The 26,075-nt window shown below is 35.1% G+C and overlaps 1 protein-coding gene across 1 annotated transcript in view; it reads right to left on the bottom strand.

Annotated features, from left to right (window-relative positions):
* The window catches only part of Il1rapl1 (interleukin 1 receptor accessory protein-like 1), a 1,504,224-nt gene that overhangs the window by 881,983 nt on the left and 596,166 nt on the right, over nt 1-26,075 (bottom strand). The window lies entirely within an intron of this gene.

Genomic DNA, 26,075 nt, shown 5'->3' on the forward strand with positions numbered 1-26,075 from the left:
ACGTTGACGATGATGATACCTTTTACAACAGATACAAGCAATTTAATTCCTCTTGTCGTGCCTTATTCCACTTTGTCTCTGCTACAAATTATCTAGTTCTACTTCTTTGGCTTTCCACTGGTCTTTACCTTTGTGATTTGACTGTAACCGGGTGGACAATCATGAATAAAATTCTCACTTCAAGATCTTCAACTTAGGAAATATGCAAAACCACCTTTTTAAATATACGGTAACAGCTACCAGTTCTGAAATTTAGAATAAAATCATATTTGAAAATTGATCATTGTGCTCATCATAGAGCATATATTATAAAATTTGTGTAATATTTTGCCAGTTCCAATGTGAAAAATCACTGTCCCACAACGACTGTAGTGCTGAAAGATTCTTCTAGACATATACAAATGTAGAAAATATTATAATTTCATGAGTCTATGATGCAATATAAACATTAAAATTATTTCTATTTTAATGATTTTGTTTATATTTCAGTAGTATATATTGTCTTGCTTTACTTTCACTGCAATTTTGCAAAGGCCATTTTTTTGTCCTTTTAAAAATCAGAAGCTGGAAAGAACCCAGATGACCTTCAACAGAGCAATGGATACAGAAAATTTGCACAATGGATTATTATTCAGCTGTTAAAAACAATGACTACAAGAAATTCTTAGGAAAGTGGATGGAACTAGAAAATATCTTCCTAAGTGAGGTAACTGAGTCACAAAAGAACACACATGGTAAACACTCATTGTTAAGTGGATATTAGCCTAAAAGCTTGGAATACCTAAGAAAAAATTCACAGATCATAAGAAGCTCAAAAAGAAGGAAGACCAAAATGTGGATGCTTCATTCATTCTTAAAAGGGAGACCAAATACTTACAGGAGGAAATACAGGGACAAAGAGTGGAGCAGGGACTGAAGAAAAGGTCACCCAGAGACTGCCCTACCTGGGGATCCATCCCATATGCAGCCACCAAACCCAGTCACTGTTGCTGATGCGATGTAGTGCTTGCTGACATAAGCCAGATATGTATGTCCCCTGAGAGGCTCTGCCAGAGCCCTACTGATACAGATGAGGATGGTTGCAGCTAACCATTGGACTGAACAAGGGAACCCCAATGAAGGAGTTAGAAAAAAGACTGAAGGAACTGAAGGGGTTTGCAACACCATAGGAAGAACAACAATATCAACCAACCAAACCCCACCAGAGCTCCCAGGGAATAGACCACCAACCAATGAGTACACATGGAGGGATCTATGACTCCAGCCACATATGTAGCCGAAGATAGCATTGTTCAACATTGATGGGAGGAAAAGCCTTGGTCTTGTGAAGGCTCATTTCCCTCAAGTAGGGGAATGCCGGGGCATTGTGTTGGGAGTGGCTGGGTTGGTGGGAATGGGAACATCCTCATAGAAACAGTGGGAAGGTATATGGGAGAGGGGTAAAGGGGATAATATTTGAAATGTTAATACAGAAAATATCTAAGGCAGGGCATTAAGTGAAATATGGGGTTGCTATCCCAAAGCTCTGACCCATAATTCTTCCTGTCTGAAAAAAAAACCTGCAGGGACAACAATGGAGAAGAGCCTGATGAAAAGAAAGTTCAGTGATAGGTCCAACGTGGGATCCAGCTCAAGGGGAGGCCCTAAGCCCTCACACTATTACTGAGGCTATGGAGAGTTCACAAAAAGGGTCCTATCATGACTGCCCTCCAAAGACCCAACCAGTAGCTTCAAGAGTCAGATGCAGATATGTGACTCAATTAACCTCGACCTGTGAGATCTCTCAGACACACTGCATCACCAACCAGGCAGCATACCCAAGCTAAGATGAGGCTCCAACACATATACAGCAGAGGACTCCTGGGTCTGAGTCCAGTCAGACAAGATGCACCTAATCCTCAAGAGGCTGGAGGCCCCATGAAGTTTAGTGGTCTGGTTGGGTGGATGGTGTGGGGACATCCTTGTGAAGATGGGGTGGGGAGTGCAGGGAGCTGCAGGGACAAGGTATGATACATGAAACACTCTAGGGGTGGACCCAGGAAACAAAGAGAAAATATCCAAGAAAAATAAAATTAAAAAAAAGAAATCTTCCAGTTTAGTCCTGCAACTTCTGGATTCCAGTTCTTAATGCGGCATACATGTCTGTAAATTGACCAATACAAAGCTTTCTGCCTTGGATACTATGTAAAAAAAGCCAATGAGTTTGTCTATTTTAAACAAGTGTCTTCAATCCAGATTAGGATTCCCTTACTATATCTCTGGCTTGATTGAATTCTGCCTTCAGGAGTAAATTCACTGTTATATTCCTTGTAAGCTTTAATGCTGTTCAGTCACAAAGCTCACTGAATTTCCTTATCACTCAACTTCAGTGGCTAAGGTAAACGCTGCCAATTTTTAGTACTAGGCAGATAATAAAATATTATGTCTAAACTAGCAAGTAAGGGTGACGAATACTAAAATAATTTTAAAAATCATCTCAAATTTTTTATTTCATACAGTGTGTGGCTTCATAAATATTGGAACCAAAAATTTCTTATTTTAGCCTTGTAATCTTCTTTCTTTACAAACCACAAATTTCCACAAGACAGGGGCAACTTTTATATCTGTGTCTAGAAATGGTAGTGTTTTAATTGCACATACAACCAGTTTAAGAAAAGAGTTTCTTAAAAATTTTTATGTAATTCCACTGCATTGATATTAGTGAAGACTCCACACAGTAAGGAAAACATTCTATAGAATTTACCCCTAGACATGAAATATGAATCAGCTATTGACTTCTACCTGTCACATGCAGTATATATACTTGATTACCAGCAATACTTTCTTTGGTTTTAATAATCTGTTATAATGAATGTTAGGAATTGTGAAAGTATACCTTGATGTTAAATATTTATTAGAAAGTATATTGCAAAAGATGCAGATGAGGAAGCTGACAGTGTATCTGTAGGGTAGTTCATGTGTGAAGTGGCTTAGAGCTTTTACACTCTCCCCAACATTATCACCTTTCTGCTAACTCTATATGTTAAGTAATCTAGAAGCTCTAGGATCCCTAAACCTGTGAATTTTAAAGAAAGCTTTGCTGTACAGGCATGAAGGGTAAATCATTGGAACTAGGGATCAATTTAATCTTCACATTGTTCTCTTTCTTAAGTGGTTAGTTTGTAACACTGAAATTTTCTATAATTTTAATATTATTATTTTTCCCAGCAATCAGTTCCAATACTGAATTTATCAGTAAGTCATATCAGATGATATAAGATGCCTTATTGGCATACAGAAATAATTAAAATTGTTTTAGGCATTCTATAGGAAGAAATGGAGATGAAGACTAAATATGTACTTTTTATTTTAAAACAAAATTTCAATATTGTGAACAAATATCTTATTACAATTGCTTTAAAGTATGAATATAAATTGTCATCAAGAGTGCCTGTTTTACAGTGTGTTAAAAAGAAAGTTTTATCAGAAACTAAGGTGGGATATAATTGAATTATTGCCAGAATAAATATAATTACCATGATATATTTTAGACAACTTTGAGAGAGGTCAATATATTAGAATATAAAGAGCACAGAAGTACAGTTTATATGTTGATTTTTTTTCAAAGAAGTTTTGAAAGGTGGTACATAGATTATGGCAAGAATTTTATAAACATTCCATTGTTGAATAAGTCAATAAATGCTACCTTTTAGTTCTTTCTGAATTTGACCTTCCTTGTTAAACACCACCTGTAATGGCCATGGTCTTTAAAGTATCAAAAAAACAAAACAAAACAAAACAACAACAATAAAAAATGGTGGTTCAAAAGGAAAAGGCTACATAGCATTGGTAGTTTCCTAAAATAATAACAGAAATGATTAGCTTTTAGCATATTAGAATTATCAGCTAAGATTCTGTAGTCCATGTTTTTATTCAACAGGAGCTCCCGGAATCGGAAACACCATTCTATAAAGACAAATGGGGAGGATATAGATAAAGGTAGCTGAAAGTAGTAATGAGCATCATTCAAACAGAATATGCTGAACTCCTTATGTCTCAGCAGAATCCTGTGGTGCCACAACTATTAAGAGATGAGAATACTTGGTGGAAAGAATTTAACTAAACTTCTTCAGGTCATAGATTATCAGTCACAGGTTCCTTTAACTCTGTACAGAGTATAAATTCTGGAATCATAAAGCAGAATCCATTTTAAAATATAAGAATATAATAATGTTCACTCAAAGAAGGAAAGATTAACACAATGGATATATTTTCAAAGAATGAACTCTTATTACTATATACACACTTTGCTCTTCTATATACAGATATACCCCAGTATGTGATGTGTGGCCTTACATATTCATATATGGAGAAACAATAATATAAAATGCTCTTATAATATACATTCTAAGCAATGTAGGTATAATCAAGGAAATGTGTCTGACTTATATAATGTGGATCAATTGATGTTATGGATTATATGAAAACAAGAAAACATCCTAATGGAGGTCCTGGAATTCCCTTAAAATAAAAACCCACAAGTGCTTTTAATGACAAAACTACCTCTCCAGCAACAGTGGCTCTATTTGAACACAGAAGTTTTCATTGTGTCAACATCCATCTTTTTATTTTATTTTCTCCTCTTTGACATGGATGATTGAGTGGGACTTTCAAACAAAGTCCTAATACAGAAGGACCAGTGAAATTTTGAGTGATGAAAAGGTGTATTCTTTGATATTTATTTTTATTAAATACTAAAAGCCAAAAGAATGTATTTATTAACATCTTCCTCCTCATCATCACCATCACTATTACCATCTTTAATGATGAAACCTAGGTTATACCACTACTGTTCACAAACGTATTATTACCCAGTATTCTGTTTCTCAATTTAAACTTTCCAGACCAACAGCAGCAAATTCATCTTGACACCTGTTAGAAATCTAAATCCCTGAGCCCTGACCCCAAATTTAAAACTGTATGTCCCAAAAAGACATTTAAGTGCAAGCTAAGATCTGAGACCCACTGTCTTTTCAGCTATAAGATGTAATTCTCATTTCATAGAGTCAAATAAGGATGCCTTACCCTAAGCCAATAAATTTCATTTATATTTTAGTGTGACTTACAAGGTATTAAAAATTAAAGTCAGCTAAGCCTCTTTGCTAATTAAGGATTCACTCTATTGTACAGTTGATAACCAAAGTCAAGAGTCCCTTCTCTGACGGCTTTGCACTCTAAGAGGGTTTTAATGAATTTATTGTACCCATCTAGATTTTGGTTAATTTCAAGATTCCTAACCACATAGAGAGCCCTGTTTGCCATCTAAAATAATGAAGCTTAGTTTCTAAGTATGTGTATGACTTTGGAGTAACATCATTCTGAATACTGTGAAATATAAAATGAAGATCATTTAGAGCAAAAAACCTTACCAGGAAAATTAAATCAATTAACCATTCTTATTTGAGTTTTTAAATTAAATGCTTTAGTTTAGACACATATTTATATGTGTGGTTAATACCATAAAAATGCAACTGCTTTCAAATGGCATTAACCATAGCTATGAAAAGAACTGCAGCAGTTTCTGAACATTTTGGATAATATAAAACATTCAGTTATGAATGGTGGTAGATATTGAAGAGAAATTCAATATAACTGTAATGAGAAAAAAATAATCCATTAAGGGTGCTTACTGTAATTGTGATTATAATAGCATGATCTGATAATGCAAGTAAAACAAATTACTTGAAACAAGTCTATTATTTTGTCGTTGAAAAAGAATAAGCTACCCTCAGTTTTACAGTCAGCTATTCAATATGCAGTGCCAGGTGTCCTACAATCAGCAGACCTGCTTTACCACTTTTTTCCTACTTCTTCAGTGAAGTGAAGTGAACTGTACAATCATATTTCTTTTCATGCAGGAGGATATTCATACTACTTGAGAGAGGCCTCCTCCCTCTGAGACTAGTCTTCAATTTATTTGGAAAGGAAGTAAACTTGCTGAGGAGACTGATGAGTCAGTAATGATCAACACCACTTTATGTAAAGTCCAAGAACAAAATGTTGACTCATTTGAGAATTCTAAAACGGAGTGTTTTCTGGCTTTTGACAAACTCCTTTGAATCATTGTCCACCTTCCCTTTGCATGTCAGTGACATCAATCAGTAGAAATCTGTTGTCCAGAAGAATCAGTGATTTTGATGTGGTGGTATAGAAGACTGGAGTGTGGTGTTATTATCATCAGCTGCAATGAGATTCAAATAGAACTACTGTTGTAAATACTAGACTCTCTACTGTTTCCCTAATGCAGATCATTAGAAAGTAAAGAGAACACCTATTTATTGTCATCAGTAATCTAAAAGAAATGATCTCACATTAACTGCATTTACTTCTTCAGGAAGATGATACCAGAATTTGCCAAAAATGTATTTACTGTATATAAGGTTTATTTAAGTAGAGAGTTTTCTTGAGAATACCTTTGGCTAAGAGTTTAAATCAGTTCTTTTTGTTTAAAAAGGATTTTTCTGTATATAAATCTCTTGTACCATTATGAAGACATCTTTTCCATGACTTAATAATAATCTCTGAGTGTGTAGTATAGAAATAGGAATTCAGAATATTATAATAAACATGAGAATTTCAGGCCCACCACTATACGACTATACTGGCACAATATGTATAGAAAAAAAAAGGAAATAAACAATAAAAGGACTTCAGGGGGAATCACTATCCCTGAACTCAAGCAGTATTACAGAGCAATAGTGATAAAAACTGCATGGTATTGGTACAGAGACAGACAGATAGACCAATGGAATAGAATTGAAGACCCAGAAATGAACCCACACACCTATGGTCACTTGATTTTTGACAAAGGAGCCAAAACCATCCAATGGAAAAAAGATAGCATTTTCAGCAAATGGTGCTGGTTCAACTGGAGGGCAACATGTAGAAGAATGCAGATCGATCCATGCTTATCACCCTGTACAAAGCTTAAGTCCAAGTGGATCAAGGACCTCCACATCAAACCAGACACACTCAAACTAATAGAAGAAAAACTAGGGAAGCATCTGGAACACATGGGCACTGGAAAAAATTTCCTGAACAAAACACCAATGGCTTATGCTCTAAGATCAAGAATCGACAAATGGGATCTCATAAAACTGCAAAGCAAAGGACACTGTGGTTAGGACAAAACGGCAACCAACAGATTGGGAAAAGATCTTTACCAATCCTACAACAGATAGAGGCCTTATATCCAAAATATACAAAGAACTCAAGAAGTTAGACCGCAGGGAAACAAATAACCCTATTAAAAAATGGGGTTCAGAGCTAAACAAAGAATTCACAGCTGAGGAATGCCGAATGGCTGAGAAACACCTAAAGAAATGTTCAACATCTTTAGTCATAAGGGAAATGCAAATCAAAACAACCCTGAGATTTTACCTCACACCAGTGCGATTGGCTAAGATCAAAAACTCAGGTGACAGCAGATGCTGGCGAGGATGTGGAGAAAGAGGAACACTCCTCCATTGTTGGTGGGATTGCAGACTGGTAAAACCATTCTGGAAATCAGTCTGGAGGTTCCTCAGAAAATTGGACATTGAACTGCCTGAGGATCCAGCTATACCTCTCTTGGGCATATACCCAAAAGATGCCTCAACATATAAAAGAGACACGTGCTTCACTATGTTCATCGCAGCCTTATTTATAATAGCCAGAAGCTGGAAAGAACCCAGATGCCCTTCAACAGAGGAATGGATACAGAAAATGTGGTACATCTACACAATGGAATATTACTCAGCTATCAAAAACAACGAGTTTATGAAATTCGTAGGCAAATGGTTGGAACTGGAAAATATCATCCTGAGTGAGCTAACCCAATCACGGAAAGACATACATGGTATGCACTCATTGGTAAGTGGCTATTAGCCCAAATGCTTGAATTACCCTAGATCCCTAGAACAAACGAAACTCAAGACGGATGATCAAAATGTGAATGCTTCACTCCTTCTTTAAATGAGGAAAAAGAATACCCTTGGCAGGGAAGGGAGAGGCAAAGATTAAAACAGAGACTGAAGGAACACCCATTCAGAGCCTGCCCCACATTTGGCCCATACATATACAGCCACCCTATTAGACAAGATGGATGAAGCAAAGAAGTGCAGACCGACAGGAGCCGGATGTAGATCGCTCCTGAGAGACACAGCCAGAATACAGCAAATACAGAGGCGAATACCAGCAGCAAACCACTGAACTGAGAATAGAACCCCCGTTGAAGGAATCAGAGAAAGAACTGGAAGAGCTTGAAGGGGCTCGAGACCCCAAAAGTACAACAATGCCAAGCAACCAGAGCTTCCAGGGACTAAGCCACTACCTAAAGACTATACATGGACTGACCCTGGACTCTGACCCCATAGGTAGCAATGAATATCCTAGTAAGAGCACCAGTGGAAGGGGAAGCCCTGGGTCCTGCTAAGACTGAACCCCCAATGAACTAGTCTATGCGGGGAGGGCGGCAATGGGGGGAGGGTTGGGAGGGGAACACCCATAAGGAAGGGGAGGGGGGAGGGGGATGTTTGCCCGGAAACTGGGAAAGGGAATAACACTCGAAATGTATATAAGAAATACTCAAGTTAATAAAAAAAAAATAAAAAATAAAAAATAAAAAAAAACAAAAAAAAACAAAAAAAAAAAAAGAAAAGAAAGAAAGTAACCTCAAGCTAGTTACCTTGGTTGGGTTTCTCAGCAAGCCCAAACCTCTGCTTGATACTCGATATGAACTTGGTAAAAAGACAATGATGTATGGGTTCTTTTCAGCTTCTTGGTATCAAAAATAAGGCTGCTGTGAACATAGTGGAGAGTGTGTCCTTGTTATATGTTGGAGAATCTTTTGGGTGTATGCTCAGGAGTGGTAGAAGCTGGAAAGAACCCAAACGCCCTTCAATAGAGGAATCAATACAAAAAAATGTGGTACATTTATACAGTGGAGTACTACTCAGCTATCAAAAAAACAATGACTACTTGAAATTCATAGGGAAATGGATGGAAGTAGAAAATATCATTCTGAATGAGGTAACCAAGTCACAAAAAAACCACTCATGGTATGCATTCACTGATAATTAGATATTAGCCTAAAAGCTTGGAATACCTAAGATACAATTCACAGATCATATGAAGCTCAAGAAGAAGGAAGACCAAAATGTGGATGCTTCATTCATTCTTAGAAGGGAGACCGAAATACTCACAGGAGGAAATACAGGGACAAAGAGTGGAACAGAGACTGAAGGAAATGTTATCCAGAGACTGCCCCATCTGGGGATCCATCCCATATGTAGCCACCAAACCTAATCACTATTGCTAATGCCAAGAAGTGCTTCCTGATAGGAGCCAGATATGTGTGTCCCCTGAGAGGCTCTGCCAGAGCCCTACTGATACAGATGAGGATGGTTGCAGCTAACCATTGGCCTAACCCAGGGGACCCCAATGAAGGAGTTAGAGAAAAGACTGAAGGAACTGAAGGGGTTTGCAACACCATAGGAAGAACAACAATATCAACCAACCAAACCATACCAGAGCTCCCAGGGAATAGACCACCAACCAATGAGAATACATGGAGGGAACTATGACTCCTGCCACATACATAGCAGAGGATCGCTATGTCTGGCATCAATAGGAGTAAATGCCTTGGTCCTGTGAAGGCTTATTTCCCCTATGTTGTTTAATGCCATGGAGTTGAGGTGGGAGTGGTTGGGTGGGAGTGGGAGCATACTCAAAGAAGCAAGGGAAAGAGTGAAGCAGTATGGGACAGAGGGAAAAGGGATAAAATTTTAAATCTAAATACATAAAATAACCAAGAAAAAAGAAATTGAAAAAATATAAAAACACTCCACAATGATGTATTTCCTCAGTGTTTAATCTGGTATATGATCTGATGTCAAGCCAATCAGTTTTTTTCTCAATTCCTCTCCAGTCTTTGACTGTTTTGTATCTTTAATGTGAATCTGAAGAAAGTCATTCTTCCAAGATGCTAATGACTTCAGTGGCTTTTATTACAATTTCCTTACATTTTTCATCTCTCTGTTCCCAGCCACACATACCACACTGGACTTCAGTAGACTTCTCTGATAAACTTTCTTCTTCCTTACTATTTTACTACATTAGTGCCATCATTTCAATTTGATATTAAAGTAGCTGACTTGATAGATTTTTTGGCATGCATCAGAACTGTAATTTGCTACAGGACATTTTATTGAATAGTTTTATAATAAGGACCAATAGTTTGAGTCTTTAATAGATTCTCAGGTAATGCTGTTTTAGGAAATGGACTATGTTTTGAGAATCACTGTTCTTTCCAATGAACTGAAAGTCAAGAATATAGTCTGGAATGGTACAATTCCCACCAAAAACATGCTCCATAAGTGAAATTTACCTAAACCTAGAGATTATTAAAGTATATTTACATTTTAAACTTTAAGCCACACAGATACCTTTACTTTACACACACACACACACACACACACACACACACACACACATCAACAGCCTCATAATAGACACTCAAAATGATGCAGTTTTCTGTTGCCAGCAAACAATACAAGGTAATACTTTCTCATTCTGATTATTTTCTACTTTTTCTGCCATTTAAGTACAAAGATATGTTTAGTTTTGCTTTTCGATGATTATTTCCCAATATCTACATCCCTAATTTTGTATAAGTAATAAATAACAGGTTTCATAGTAAATTTTCCTCTAGAATATACATATGGTTATATGTGATATGTGGCATAATTGCTGATAATCAAAATGACCATTGTCTTTAAGTTTATATATTTTGAGAAAATATAAGATACTCTATTTAACACTGGCTAGATTTTCATGCTGGTAGTAGAACCAACAGAACATAATTTTTATGAAATTATATAAATAACATCATGAATGGTTTATTAACTTCAATGTTATAAAATAATTACAAGACAATCTATATCACTTAATGTTAATGTAAGAAGTCTAACACCCATTTTACAGTTAAAAGCCTAGGGAACAATTCTGTGATGGGTCATTCATATAGACATGCATTTTAATTTTATTGTCAGTGAACTTTAAATCTCAGTCTATTCTCAATATATTTGCTGTACCATTCTACAGCTGAATGCAAACTGCCACAAAATTAAAATCAGGGCCATAGGTTATTTAATAAAATTATCACTATTGTTGAAATTGATTCAACAGTTTGTGTCTTCAAAAGTCTAAAATCTAGTTATTTTTGACTTATAACATTTCTATTTTTTTGGAAAAAATTTACAAAAGTTCATAAGTTTTTTGGTCTAAAACAATGGAAAGAACCATGGAGTGGATTTTAACAATAATATTTCCCCTGAAGGCCTCTGATTTGAAACAAACACTATACATAGCCCTAATACCAAAAGAAATGATGTGATCTCACTGATTTCAAAGAAATTTTATGATGATACTAAATTATGTATTCATTTATAAACCTGTATTTTCTAAAATTTTATTTCTATCATCCTTTAAGGAATTATTTAAAATTAAAATAATACATAAATATTATATATTTAATGGCATATCATGATATTTTCACTTATATATAAATTGTTTACGTCTTAAATTAAGTTAACCTGGGTTATAAATGTAGCTTAGTCAGTTGTAGAGCAGTTTTCCCTTTGTGGAAAACTTGTGTTTGATTTCTATCACACATAAATGAATAAATGAATGAATAAAAATAAGGTTAAACATAACTAATTCTGCTTTGTGGTACAACTTTCAATACGCTTTTGAATGTATATCATTTCACTTCCATCAGTATCATGCTGATCCTTAAATTGGAATAAAAAATGGTGTACCACTCACTTCTACATTTATGTTGATCATTTGCTAGTCAAATTTCCTATATTTCAAGTACAGGAAACCATCAATCAATTCATAAAGCATTTGTGTAATCTGGAATCACATAGTGACTTTGGACTTCTAAACTGCAAAGAGGAACAGAGAAATATTATTGCAAGTCATATAAAATACCAGCCTTCCACTTCATATATAGCCTATGTCAAATTCCCTTAGCAATTCTAAACAATCTATCTTTTCACTGACTTTCTGAAAAGTAATGAGATTCATAAGTTGTATCTGCTTTTTCTCGGTCAGATAAGGAATGTCTTCTGGGACAATGCATGAGAAAATCAGTGGTGCTTGTTTTTAAATAGACATATATCTTAGAGAACATGTACTGAATTTTACAAGTATTTTATAGAGATGAATCAGTAGCATCTTGACTATGATACAGTCTAAACATAAATTTTAATATTAACATATTCACGGAAATCAACCACAAATTTGAAACAATTCATACTTTCCAATAATTTAATGAATCATTTGTAATTTCTACAGGATCTTCTATAGCAGGGTCAACTTGTAATTTTATTAAATTCTTCACAAAATTTACATTTCCAGTAATATATTTGATTTATATTCCATGGAAAGAGCTACAATTAGGTGCATAAGTGGGACTTGAGAATGAATTTTGTAGCTTCTTTTATATTGAAGCAAATATCATAGAACAAAAATTTAAAGTAATATTTGATTTTCCTCTTAATTACATATATAGATACTACGTTACTACATATAATTATGTTTATTATACTTTTATTCCCCTTTATTGCTTCATTAAAATATGTAAATTTTATTCATGAAAATTCTGATATTTGTGGATTAATGGTCCAGTTTAATTACTTAGTTTCCAGAAAGTAGAGATGCTTGCAATTATTTTCATTAAAAGTTAAGAGTACTTGAAAAAAAGTTAACAATACTCGAAGAAACAATGCTTAAGAATCGTTAAATTAAATCACACCAGGATATTTGATATTGCCTTTTACACTAATTAGATACTATGTTTTTAGCAGATTCAATCAAAATATATTGCATTTATGATAAATGTGTCTATTTCTTTTCATAGATATTGACTTTAACTGAATCTAAAGAAAGTATAGACACCTAGTTTATAGAAATCAGGCAGATGAAAAAGGCTGTTATCATTATTATAAAAGACGATAATTTTGCCTACTATATAGTGTTATCTCCAAAGGAGAGGAAACAACTTCAGTATTGGGACAATGATTATAAGGTAAGGCAAAGACTAAAACCTGCATTAGAATTTAACAATAAAGAACTAATATAATCAAATGAACAAAAAAGCAGTTAAAAATTAAGATAATAGAAACTGCCTTAGTATAGTAATCAATTTGACAATCAATTATAAACAGAAGACCTTACTCCTTAATGTATATTTCAACTAAAACTTAAAGGATTGCTATTTTTACAAAAAAGAGCATCACTACATCTAATAATGCATTTGAATTCTTGCCAGTAATACAGTTTGTTGGTCTAGTTAATTTTATTCTAATCTTGAAAATGTAGATAGAGTCACACTTAATTTGAAATGCCTTTTTTCACCATATATTAAGTTTTTATATCTATATCTACATCTATATTTATTTATTGATAGCATATATACCGTAGATTAGGAAAGAAAAGTAAGTGTCATGATTTCACAACATTGTTAACTTTATTGACCTGTCACATGTTGGATATTAGAGTAGAAAATAAATCTTAAAACATGCTAGCCTCTGCTTAATAAAGATAAGTAGGCATTCCTTTAAATACAAGCTCTCATACATCAATTTCTAGGCTTTTTAAACATACAACAACAAGAATACATATGGCAGACAGTGTGAGGGAGGAAAAGAGGGAGGGAGAATGAGAGGTATGTGTAGAGGAATTTTGATCCCACAATATGGCTGCTGTGGCAAGGCATCACATCCACAGGTCTAGGTCTCTGTGATGCATCTGAAAAGAGGATATGTTATGTGCCGTTATTCTCTCTGACAAGAATGCAGACATGCACTTAGTACACACTTTTAATCCCCCCAAAATGTAGGTAAAATTAGTTTGCAGAAGGAAGCAGCTATGTTTTACTGTGACATCTAATTGAGGGGCAGAAAAAGTGATGAATTAGAGAAAGATTTGACAGACATTGTGTATGTCCAACTCTCATGAGAACAGGACAGGAAAGACGATATTAAAAGCAGTACAGTAAAAGTGAGTTAGTTAGAACTCAGTGAAGTGAGTTCAGTAGGTGGAATTGAGTTTATTCAGGAGTTCATACAGTTGAGTGCAGGTCAACATAGGCAGTTGAAGCCAGAAAATGAGAAGGAACTCGGAAGATTAGAACATACTGCTAGAGTTAATCTGAGGCCAAGGAAAGTAATTCAATCAAGAAGCTGAGAGAAGGCAGATTGAATAAATCAGCATTTTTTGGACCATGACAGTTGAGTTGAAGAAGATAGCCTGTGATCACAAAGAACTGACAAGAGTGGGTTTACTAAGCAGTAAGCCTCCAATTTGACAATTACATCAGTAAAATAGGTACTCTTACAGAAATGGAGGGGAAACTGTAATCAGGATACACTATGTAAGAAAATATCTTTTATGTGTATATTTTAAAAATATAAATTGTAATAATTAATGAACAATTAACTGACTGGTGTCAAAATTAGATACGGTTGCAATGATTGTGATGATTGTTTCTTCCTGTTGCATGATGGGAGTAGAGAAATAGAAAACTAAAGATCTAAGATTTACTCCAGAAGCTCTAGATATTTTGTGCCACATAATGACAGTAAGCAGGAAATTTTACTGTTGATACAGTATGATAGCATTCTTTAAAATAGAAAAAGTTGGTTATATTAACTAATTTATTCAATGATTAATTAAAGAACTTTACATAGTTTCTCCAAGCATTACCATGTGTTTCTCTGTGTAATGTCATAGACTATGTGTATTGACAAAATTTATATTTGTGGTCCACATTTTAATAACTACTCTAATGCAAGAGCACATGATAGCACAAAATTTATCCAATTCCCATGTAGTTACTTCAATAAATCCCATAAAACTAATGACTCATGTTAAACTGAGCTGAAAATCCCTGTGTGCATTCAAATTTAGTTTTACATATGGACAACATGTAAGGTTATTTGCTAATGATTATTTCCAAACTATAGCTTGGCAGACTTAAGTTAATTTTCTTAAGTATTTTGACACAGAAACTGTATGCATGCTATTAGTACACGTTTGCATTTTTATGTTAGGTCCTAAAATTGTATAATGGTTAGTAAATATGAATTAGGCTAGTTGTCAAGAACATATTCTCTTGTGGCCAAAATAAGATATAACATCTTTAAGTAACATATTACAACATAAAAACATTCATTGTGCTGGACATGACTATGTTTTTGTTTGTTGTATTGAATCACCTAGGTACCTGTTTCAAAGTAAGTTATACAGTATGAGAATTGAGTTACTATCTTTCCTTTAAAAATAATGCACATAGATAATTTCTAAAGCTCTATTCATATTCATGATCCTTGAAAATGTAAAGACTTAATAGTGAATTGTTCTAAACAAAATTGTGCAAGTGTCCTGGGAAGTTTGATAACAGTATACATTATAAGTTACTGTCTTAGTAGAGAAATATATATGAATGAGACACCTTTAAGCAAAGATACTGAGCATAATACGCTAACATTTTATATCCTATTGTTATAGAGATGGCTCAGTTGTTCAGTTCCTAGCACCCAGGTCAGGCAGCACATAAGTTCCTATAACTGCAGCTTTAGGGAACCTGGAGGCCTCTTCTGCCCTCTATGAGCAACTGCACATATAGGATAGAGTCACAGAAATATTCATATATATATATATGCATCTTATATATATGCAAAATTAAAATCTTTAAAATTTATATCCTGATGACTTTTATGTTTTTAGAAGCTCCATTTAGATCCTCTCAGTGTATACATACATTGTTAAGAACTGGTGACTGAAATCCTGAGCACAACCATGGTTAGGTCACTTGTAGGGATTCCACCATTATACAATTGAAGAAGGAAATAGAATGCTTACTTGAGGTATTTTCTAATATATACACATGCATATATGCATACATTCTAATCACAGTTATATTTAATTATGTCTAATAAAATCATTATTTTCACAAAGAAAAATGGAGGGCTGCAAAGAATAATAAAAGAATTACACATTTGAAAATGTTCAACTGATTCGATGTGAAAAAATTCAGTGTATATTTAAGTTAAACCATTATACGTAGAACACAGAGCATTAATGTGGTATGAATGAGAATGGTACCCAGTTAGTGGAACTGTTAGTAAATAGTTAGGGGGTATAGATTTGTTGAAGAAAGTTTGTTACTGAGGGAGAACTTTGACCTTTCAAAATCCTACACTAGGGTGAACCCACCTCCCTCTCTCTCACTCCTGTCCTCTCTCTCTCTTTACACACACACACACACACACACACACACACACACACACAGACACACACACACACATTTCTCAGTTTCTCAGCTTGTGTTTGTGTGTGTGTGTGTGTGTGTTTGTGTGTGTTTGTACATATGTGTGTGCACACCTGTTACTTGGTGATGACATGTGAGGTCTCAGTTGCTACTCCAGAATAGTATCTATTTGCCTGTTTACTTTCATGCTCCCCACCGTGATGATCACTGACTAAACATACGAAACTGTAGCCAAGGCCCAATTAAATATTTTCTTTTAAAAGTTGCCTTGGTCATGGTATCTCCTCACAGCAACAGAACAGTAATTAAGGCATTTAGCGTATTATAAATAAAAAGTTTGCTTTTGATTTCAAATTCATTATGAAATATGAAAGCTGCTTATGAAATGATGACATGATTGAGCATAATATGGGTTGCATACTTTTAGTTAAATGTTTTTGGAACTTATCTGGCAATAAAGAGACTAAATACAGAATTATTTCTTCTACCAACTAGCAAGTCAGACATTCTTTCTTTTCATCATTTACCCGTATGATCATTTCCCATGAAATTTTCATATACACAGTAGGGCTTGATGTGTTACATTTTACACTTGTTTTGCAGTCAATTATTCAGTAATGCACTGGTATCTAGGGCTACAGGGTAAATATGACCTAGTATTAACTTTTAAGAACCTTATTGACAAGTAGGGAGTGCTCAGTAAAGACATAAATAAGTAAACAAATAAAATGGCCTCGCTGAATGACACTTTGTTTACTATAAACTCAAAAACAGCTATGGAAATTCAAATGCATATAATGAAAACACATTTCTCCCTGTAACCTCCATATTGTAAGCTTCGGACATCACATGAATTTTTATGTCAACATTAGTGGTTTTCACCTGGGGGAAGATGAACAGTAAACATTTGCTTAATGTGGATAAAACTCTATGTACAATTACAGTGATTTATTGGAACCATATGGACATATAACCTCTACACTAGGGTTTCATTCTAGAAATAAGAATTAGAGCACAAGATTTAAAACACTCCAAGACAGTTTTGTGATGTGTTTCATCAGAAGCTACCCAGGGTTAGCTGAAAATACTGTTTATATGCATATATATTCAAATGTATGAACATTCAAATTTCCAAATTACTACACAGACAGAAAAGGCCAGATTTCTCATTAGCTTTTCTAGCCTTTGGTTAAATTTGCTTTAGATATTACACTTGTGTTAATTTGTTATCTTTTTTTCTCAGATTGATTCCACTTATACCATGGCCCTCCATTTGATCTTCTGCCTGGTTCTACTCTGTGTCCTAGTTCAGAAGCCTTATTACCTCTTACCTATATTATTGTAATTGCCTGCAGACTTATCTGTCTGCTTGCAGTGTTGGCCTGCAATCTATAAATTGCTGCTAAATGGATTTGCCTAGAGTTCAACTTGATCACACTGCTCCCAGACAGAATGTCTCTCAAAAATTGACTCTGACTATCAAGTTAACAACTCTTCTTTATATGGAAAAGTCTTCAAAGCATTACTATACAAAATGTGTCCTGCATAACAATGCAATCAGCAGTACCTGGAAACATGTTGGAAATGCAGACTCTTAAGCACCAACCCAGATTTCTAATACACTGGAGAGAAGGATTCTTCTACAGGACTCTCATAAACTTGAGAAGAATATGGGGGTCATAAGAAAAGTATAGTAGTCATATATAAAATTTTCAAACTAATAGAAGAAAAACTAGGGCAGCATCTCGAACACATGGGCACTGGAAAAAATGTCCTGAACAAAACACCAATGGCTTTTGCTCTAAGATCAAGAATCGACAAATGGGATCTCATAAAACTGCAAAGCTTCTGTAAGGCAAAGGACACCGTGGTTAGGAGAAAACGGCAACCAACAGATTGGGAAAAGATCTTTACCAATCCTACAACTGATAGAGGGCTAATATCCAAAATATACAAAGAACTCAAGAAGTTAGACCGCAGGGAGACAAATAACCCTATTAAAAAATGCGGTTCAGAACTAAACAAAGAATTCACAGCTGAGGAATGCCGAATGGCTGAGAAACACCTAAAGAAATGTACAACATCTTTAGTCATAAGGGAAATGCAAATCAAAACAACCCTGAGATTTCACCTCACACCAGTGAGAATGGCTAAGATCAAAAACTCAGGTGACAACAAATGCTGGCGAGGATGTGGAGAATGAGGAACACTCCTCCATTGTTGGTGGGATTGCAAACTGGTAAAACCATTCTGGAAATCAGTCTGGAGGTTCCTCAGAAAATTGGACATTGAACTACGTGAGGGTCCAGCTATACCTCTCTTGGGCATATACCCACAAGATGCCCCAACATATAAAAAAAGACACGTGCTCCCACTATGTTCATCGCAGCCTTATTTATAATAACCAGAAGCTGGAAAGAACCCAGATGCCCTTCAACAGAGGAATCGATACAGAAAATGTGGTACATCTGCACAATGGAATATTACTCAGCTATCAAAAACAAGGCCTTTATGAAATTCATAGACAAATGGTTGGAACTGGAAAATATCATCCTGAGTGAGGTAACCCAATCACAGAAAAACACACAGGGTATGCACTCATTGATAAGTGGCTATTAGCTCAAATGCTTGAATTACCCTAGATGCATAGAACACATGAAGACAGATGATCAAAATGTGAATGCTTCACTCCTTCTTTAAAAGGGGAACAAGAATAACCTTGGCAGGGAATAGAGAGGCAAAGATTAAAACAGACACAGAAGGAACACCCATTCAGAGCCTGCCCCACATGTGGCCCATACATATACAGCCACCCAATTAGACAAGATGGATGAAGCAAAGAAGTGCAGGTCGACAGGAGCCGGATGCAGATCTCTCCCGATAGACACAGACAGAATACAGCAAATACAGAGGCGAATGCCAGCAGCAAACCACTGAACTGAGAATAGGACCCCCGTTGAAGGAATCAGAGAAAGAACTGGAAGAGCTTGAAGCGGCTCGAGACCCCATATGAACAACAATGCCAAGCAACCAGAGCTTCCAGGGACTAAACCACTACCTAAAGACTATACATGGACTGACCCTGGACTCTGACCTCATAGGTAGCAATGAATAGCCTAGTAAGAGCACCAGTGGAAGGGGAAGCCCTTGGTCCTGCTAAGACTGAACCCCCAGTGAACGTGATTGTTGGGGGGAGGGTGGCAATGGGGGGAGGTTCGGGAGGGGAACACCCATAAAGAAGGGGAGGGGGAGGGATTAGGGGGATATTTGCACGGAAACCTGGAAAGGGAATAACATTCGAAATGGAAATAAGAAATACTCAAGTTAATAAAAATTTTTTTTTCAAATAAAATAAATGCAAAAAATCTTTCCATATTCTTTAAAAAGTATTTTTCAAGTATAAATATATAAAAAGTAAAATTATGAATACCATTTCAACTGTGATAAAATTCTCATATGTAATAAACAACTTTTTAAAATATAGAGTATTAGCCATGTTGTACTTATCACATTAAATGTATTCTTACTTGTAACTCATATAATTACATTTACGGAAACTAAAATGATAGACAATCCTACCCAAAGACAAACATAGAAAATTTAGTCTTACCATTATAAAATTAACAGATTTCCAGAATATGGCACATACTTCAACCCATTCTATCCCAAGAAAAATATTATGACAATTCCCTTGAGAAACAGGTATTTAAAGGAAAACAATAGTTATGTACTGGAAGATGAAACCAAAACATATTAGTCCAAAGCTACACTTATGCATAACCTCGCTGATGAACTATGGCATGTATATCTAATAAGTGTACTTGGAAATTCGGGGTTATTTTGTTGTTTGCTTTTTAAGTGCTTATGGGCAACTTTAATTCTACTACATGTAACACTCATCAAACAGAAAGAGAGCTATATGATGCATACTATTCATAATTCTGGATACAATATGTTACTCTGATAACATATTGTAGACTCCACTTTAAACACTAAGAAAATCCATATTATAATAAGCTTTTGTCTAATTTATGTATATATAGTAATATTATAGCACAGGTGTAGAAATATATTAATTTACAAAGGATAATATAAATATTGTTATTTCCACAAATTTTGATTGTATATATCATATTGTTTTAAAGCATTAAATAATTTATACATGATATATATAATTACAATATATATATAATTACAATTATAACTATGCACTATTATAGAGAAATTTTAAAGATCAAGTCAAGTACTTTATAGCATAAACAGACAATTTTGTTTCTTCTAATTCTGATTCCAAAAAGTCACATTTTTCCTTTTATTATTGGTTATTTTATTTATTTATATTTTAAATGTCCCCCTTCCGGGTCTCCTCTCTGCAAACACCCATCCCATTCCCTTTCCCTTTGCCTCTAATACTCCCATCCTATCCCCCCTTCCCTTTGCCTCTAAGTGTGTGCTTCTCCACCCACACACCCACTCCAGCTTCACAGCTCTAGCATCCCCCTACATTGAGACACTAAGCCTCCACAGGACCAAGGGCCTCCTGTCTCATTGATTCCTGAGAAGACAGTCCTCTGCTATATATGAGGCTGGAGCCATGGACCCATCCATGTATATTCTTTGGTTGGTGGTTTAGTCCCTGGGAGTGCAATTAATTGATATTGTTGTTCTTTCTATGGGGTTGCAAACCCCTTCAACTCCTTCAGTCTTTCCACTAACTCTTCCATTGGGGTTCTCCAGACTCAGTCCAATGTTTGCCTGTGAGATTCTGCATCTGTCCCAGTTAGGTGCTAGCAGATCCTCTCAGAGTACAGCTATACCAGGCTCCTATCACCAAACAGTCCTTGGGATCAGCAATAGTGTAGAATAGTGTAGGGGTCTGGTGTCTGGAGATGAGATAAATCCCAAGGAGGGGGTTCCCTAGATGGCCTTTCCTTCAGTATCTGGTCCATTTTTTGTCCATGGGTTTATGCATGATCATTTGCAAAAATGAACGTTTTCCTTCAAAAATAAACATTACTTCAGAAATTTGCAGACATTTTTGAACTGTCCAAATCTTGACATATTAAATTATGAACCTATTTACTTTTGATCTGATAAATAAGGTATCATTTATACAATACACTTAGCCAACCTACCCAAAGTTATATAGCCTGTGCCACAAGCTCTAGATTTTATATTGCTAGAGTTAAAAAGAATTGTCATGCAAATTAAATTATAGAAAGATGATGTCCCCCAGTTCAATTTACTTGTTAAAAAATGGAAATGTTGAGGCCAGCAAGATGACCAAGCAGCTGCAGTCTCTTGTTATTAAGGCTGATGACCTGACTTTAATCTCTTGAATCCAAACATTATAAAGAGAACTGATTATTTTCAAGTGTTCTAATTGCTACATGTTCTCTCTCTCTCTCTCTCTCTATATATATATATATATATATATATATATATATATCTGTGTGTGTGTGTGTGTGTGAGAGAGAGAGAGAGAGAGCGAGAGAGAGAGAGAGAGAGCGAGAGAGAGAGAGAGAGAAACAAGGACCCACAAATATACAAACACACACAAGTGGGAGAGATGGGGGAGGGAGGGAAAGAAGACTGGAGAGAGGCAGGCATACAGGGAGGGAGGGAGGGTAATGGAGGGTGGGTGGAAAGAAGAGACCAAAAGAGTACAAAAAAGGAGACAAGGAAAGAGAAAAAAAAGTAACATTTTTTAAAATGTCAGTGTTAATATCATTGAAGCAATGCTATATAACAGATTTTATGCAGTGTAATTACAATTAGGAACTAAGTAACTAAAACATATGAAATCTTAAGATGAAGAAGGATTTCATTTTGTGGTAATATGTAATATATAAGCATTTAAACTGAAGTAATTCAGGGTATCCAGTAGAAATGGACAAAAGGTAAAAGCCATAGTAGATAGAAGACATCAGGCAAGCAAGTCCCTCTAAACTAATATGAGCAAAGCTCCTACGAACTCAGAGACTGAAGCCGCATGCACAGTGCCTGCTTGCATCTACACCACATCCTCTGTGCAGAGCTATTAGCTTGTTATCTTTATGGGATTTCTGGGTGAGTTATTGAGTGGGTTTCTGATACATGTGTCTTCTCTTGGGCTCTTTTCTTTCTGTTGCTTTGCCTTGTCCAACTTTATTGTGATAATCTTTGTCTTATCTTATATTTTATTTTGCTGTATTTTATTATTATATCTTAGAAACCTGATGTTTTCCAATGAGAGAAATAAAGAGAGTAGATCTGAATTGAAGGGGAGGTAGGGGGAGCTGGGCTGAGTAGAGGAAGGGGAAAAAGTAATCAGGATATATTACGTGAAAATCATCTATTTTCAATAAAAGGAAAAACAAAACAACAAATTTTCGAATACATAGCACAGAGATAGCAAATGCATCTAGCATTTTCAAGGTACTAGGTTCACTTCCCTAGAACAAAAAACAAAAGAATATCTGAGGATAAATCTACAGATTGCGTACTTTCATTTTCTTCTCATAGATGAGAAAATGCAGTGACCCCCCAAAAAAAACCCCCATGATAGTGCAAAGTAAAACCCATTCTCTAGATAAGCATCTATGAACAAATGCGCAAAAGGAAACAGATTTGAAAAAGCTTTATACCAAGTGTGATGAGCCTCCTGTAAGCATAATTTAGAGTATCATTTTTTCTATAAACATTGACACCACAGATTGCAATATTGCTAAATATCACCATCAAATTAAAAGTGCATATTTTCCAAATGAAGACGAATTCTGGCTAGCAGATAAATGAGGTATCCTTATTGTGCTTGGCAATCAGAACCGTTTCCAGTCCTTCAAATTAAGTGTAGTGTGAAAGGTGACCTTTACTGTGTTTTCGTATTATTAAACATAGGTTCTTGCAATAGGGAGTATAGAGTCCTAAATATGCTATTTATAAAGTGGAACCCTTGCAGTTCAGGAAGTGAGGAGATATGCACCCAAGATCTTGCATAAATAACTTTAAGTATTTAAGCTTAAAATAAAAATTTAAAATCAAGGCACATATGGACTTCTTTTTTCTTTTTTCTTTTCTTTTATTGGATATTTTCTTTATTTACATTTCAAATGTTATCCCTTTTCCCAGTTTGCCCTCTGAAAACATCTCATCTCATCCCCCCAGCCCCTGCATCCATGAGGATGCCTCCTCACCCACCCACCCTCTCCCTTATGCCTCCTTGTCCTGGCATTCTCCTACACTGGAGCATCGAGCCTTCACAGGACGAAGGGTCTTTTAATTTGGGCTTTATTGTTATCAATCTTCACTTATGTAGGTACAAGTCTTTTATTTAAAACATTAAATGTATATTTGAGCCTTCTGAATTTGTTTATATTCTTCCTATAATAAGAGATTAAGTTCATTATAAATATGACTTAATATGATTATAGTAGCAATAATGATTGTTATACCTAAAATTTATTAAGCACTTTTTTTTCTTTTCTTTTTTTCAGAGCTGGGGACCGAACCCAAGGCCTTGCGCTTGCTAGGCAAGTGCTCTACCACTGAGCCAAATCCCCAACCCTTATTAACCACTTTTTACACTAGGAACTATGCTAAACTATTTATACACATTATCTCAATTAATCAAACCATGTTTCTGTTGAGTATGTGATATTAGGGAACTAATATTTCAGAACATAAATCAGAGGCTTAGTGAAGTAAAGTAATTGGCCCAAAATGTAAAAAATGGGATATTTACAATTCATATTTACTTCTGCCATGCTATCAGTTAATATTTCTGAGGGCCAGAATGATGGCTCAATAGGTAATTGTACTTGCTACCAAGCCTAATAAGTTGAGGTTTTTAACCGGGGACGTATATGGTAGGATAAGAGAATTCATTCCCCCTACATGTTTTCAACCATTCAGATGCCCTCTTTCTAACATGCATGTGTACATGCACAGGCACTGGCACATGCACGCACATACACACACACACACACACAGGCACACACACACACAGGCACACACACACACACACCCAGGCACACAAACACACACAAAAATCAATGAATAAAAATATATAGGTAACAATAATGAAAACAGGATATATATTTGAGAAAGAGAGATGAGAAATTATCAATAGTATATATGATAACATGGACAGAGGAAAGTTCACAAATTCTCAACCCTAAATAAAGAACTATATGCAAGTAAAGATTGCTTGGAGAGGGTGAAATAATTTTCTCCAGGGATGAGAAAAACAATTGGTTTTCCAATACCAAAAAGACAGATCCCAGAATGAATTATGTTGTACAACTTGAACAGGCTATATTTAGCAATATAAATGTATACATAGATAAACACACACACACACAAACACACTAACACACACACACATATATATATACATATATATATGTAAATGCATTGTACATGCATTACATAACAGCAATAAATGAAAAAAGAAGCAATAAATATGAAAGAGCAAGGAGGAGTATATGGGAGGATCCAGAGGGAGGAAAGCTAAGGTTATAAATGATTCAATTTTGCTATAATCGTAAAGAACAGAAATACTTAAAGAACATTTCCCTGATAATAATATATTAACCATCTGTACTATATTGTTTAAGCTATATCATTTTTAATTAATATTTAGAGTAAATATCTATGATATGTTTGTTCTTACAACTTCTTTGTAAATGATTAGAGGAAATGATATTAGAATCTAATATATAAATACATCAAAATTACAAATGTATATGTAATTTCTTGTTTTCTATATATTCTTATCACTAAAGAATGATAAGTACTTGGCAGTGATTTGTCATGAAAATGATAATTGGCCTTTCCATCTTAATTATTTTTTTCCAAAGTAGTTTCCTCTTCTTCCATGTCTGGCTCATTGAGGTTCATTCCATCATTCACCACACTCTTTCTTCAAAGCTACATTTACCTGTAGACCTGTCTGTCATTCTTTTGCTTTTACTAAGAGTTCTAGAATCAGGGTCCAAATCTCATTCACCAATTCACATATGCATAGTCTGATGACTTTAACATATGCAAAGAAGTTCTAAAACCCTGGCTTTCAATTCTTCAGTTCCTTAACTCAAGGAAATTAATTTTCTTGAGTCATCCATCTCTACCATTTCTCACTCTTGATATCATTAATAATAGAGTAAAATCCCCAAAACTCTTTTTGTCACCAACAATCATATTCTGTAATTATCTTGGTTAATGTATTACCAACACCCTTGGATATTCTGCATTAGAATCCAAACTCTAGATAACTTTCTAAAGCTGATAGTCTAGAATTATACAAAAATGGTATAACCAATATGTTATACCATAGTATGTAAATAAAGATAGTGATAACTTTTAACTTAGCATGTTATAAGAGCATATGATTATATGGAGTACACCTCCCCATACAAACACACACACACATTTACATTTATCTATTTAAGACAAGTGATAACACCTACTGGGGTATGAACATTTAAAGTTGTGTTAGTCCCACGTTCATATAATGTGATTCTTATTCCTTAATATGAGGGCTTGGAAGAAGAGAAGATTAAAATAGTATTCTCCTGATTCAGGGTATAGAACAGTGATAGAGTGCTTCCATAGCCTAAACAAATTCCTAAATTTGTTCCCTAGCACCTCTGAGAAAAATATAAAACAAACAAAACAAAACAATATAAATTTCCATTTGGCTATGTGAAATGCTTTGTACACTATTGTACTACAATTC

Source organism: Rattus norvegicus, chromosome X (assembly GCF_021556685.1).
Source record: "Rattus norvegicus strain SHRSP/BbbUtx chromosome X, alternate assembly SHRSP_T2T, whole genome shotgun sequence".
Taxonomy (NCBI): Eukaryota; Metazoa; Chordata; class Mammalia; order Rodentia; family Muridae; genus Rattus; species Rattus norvegicus.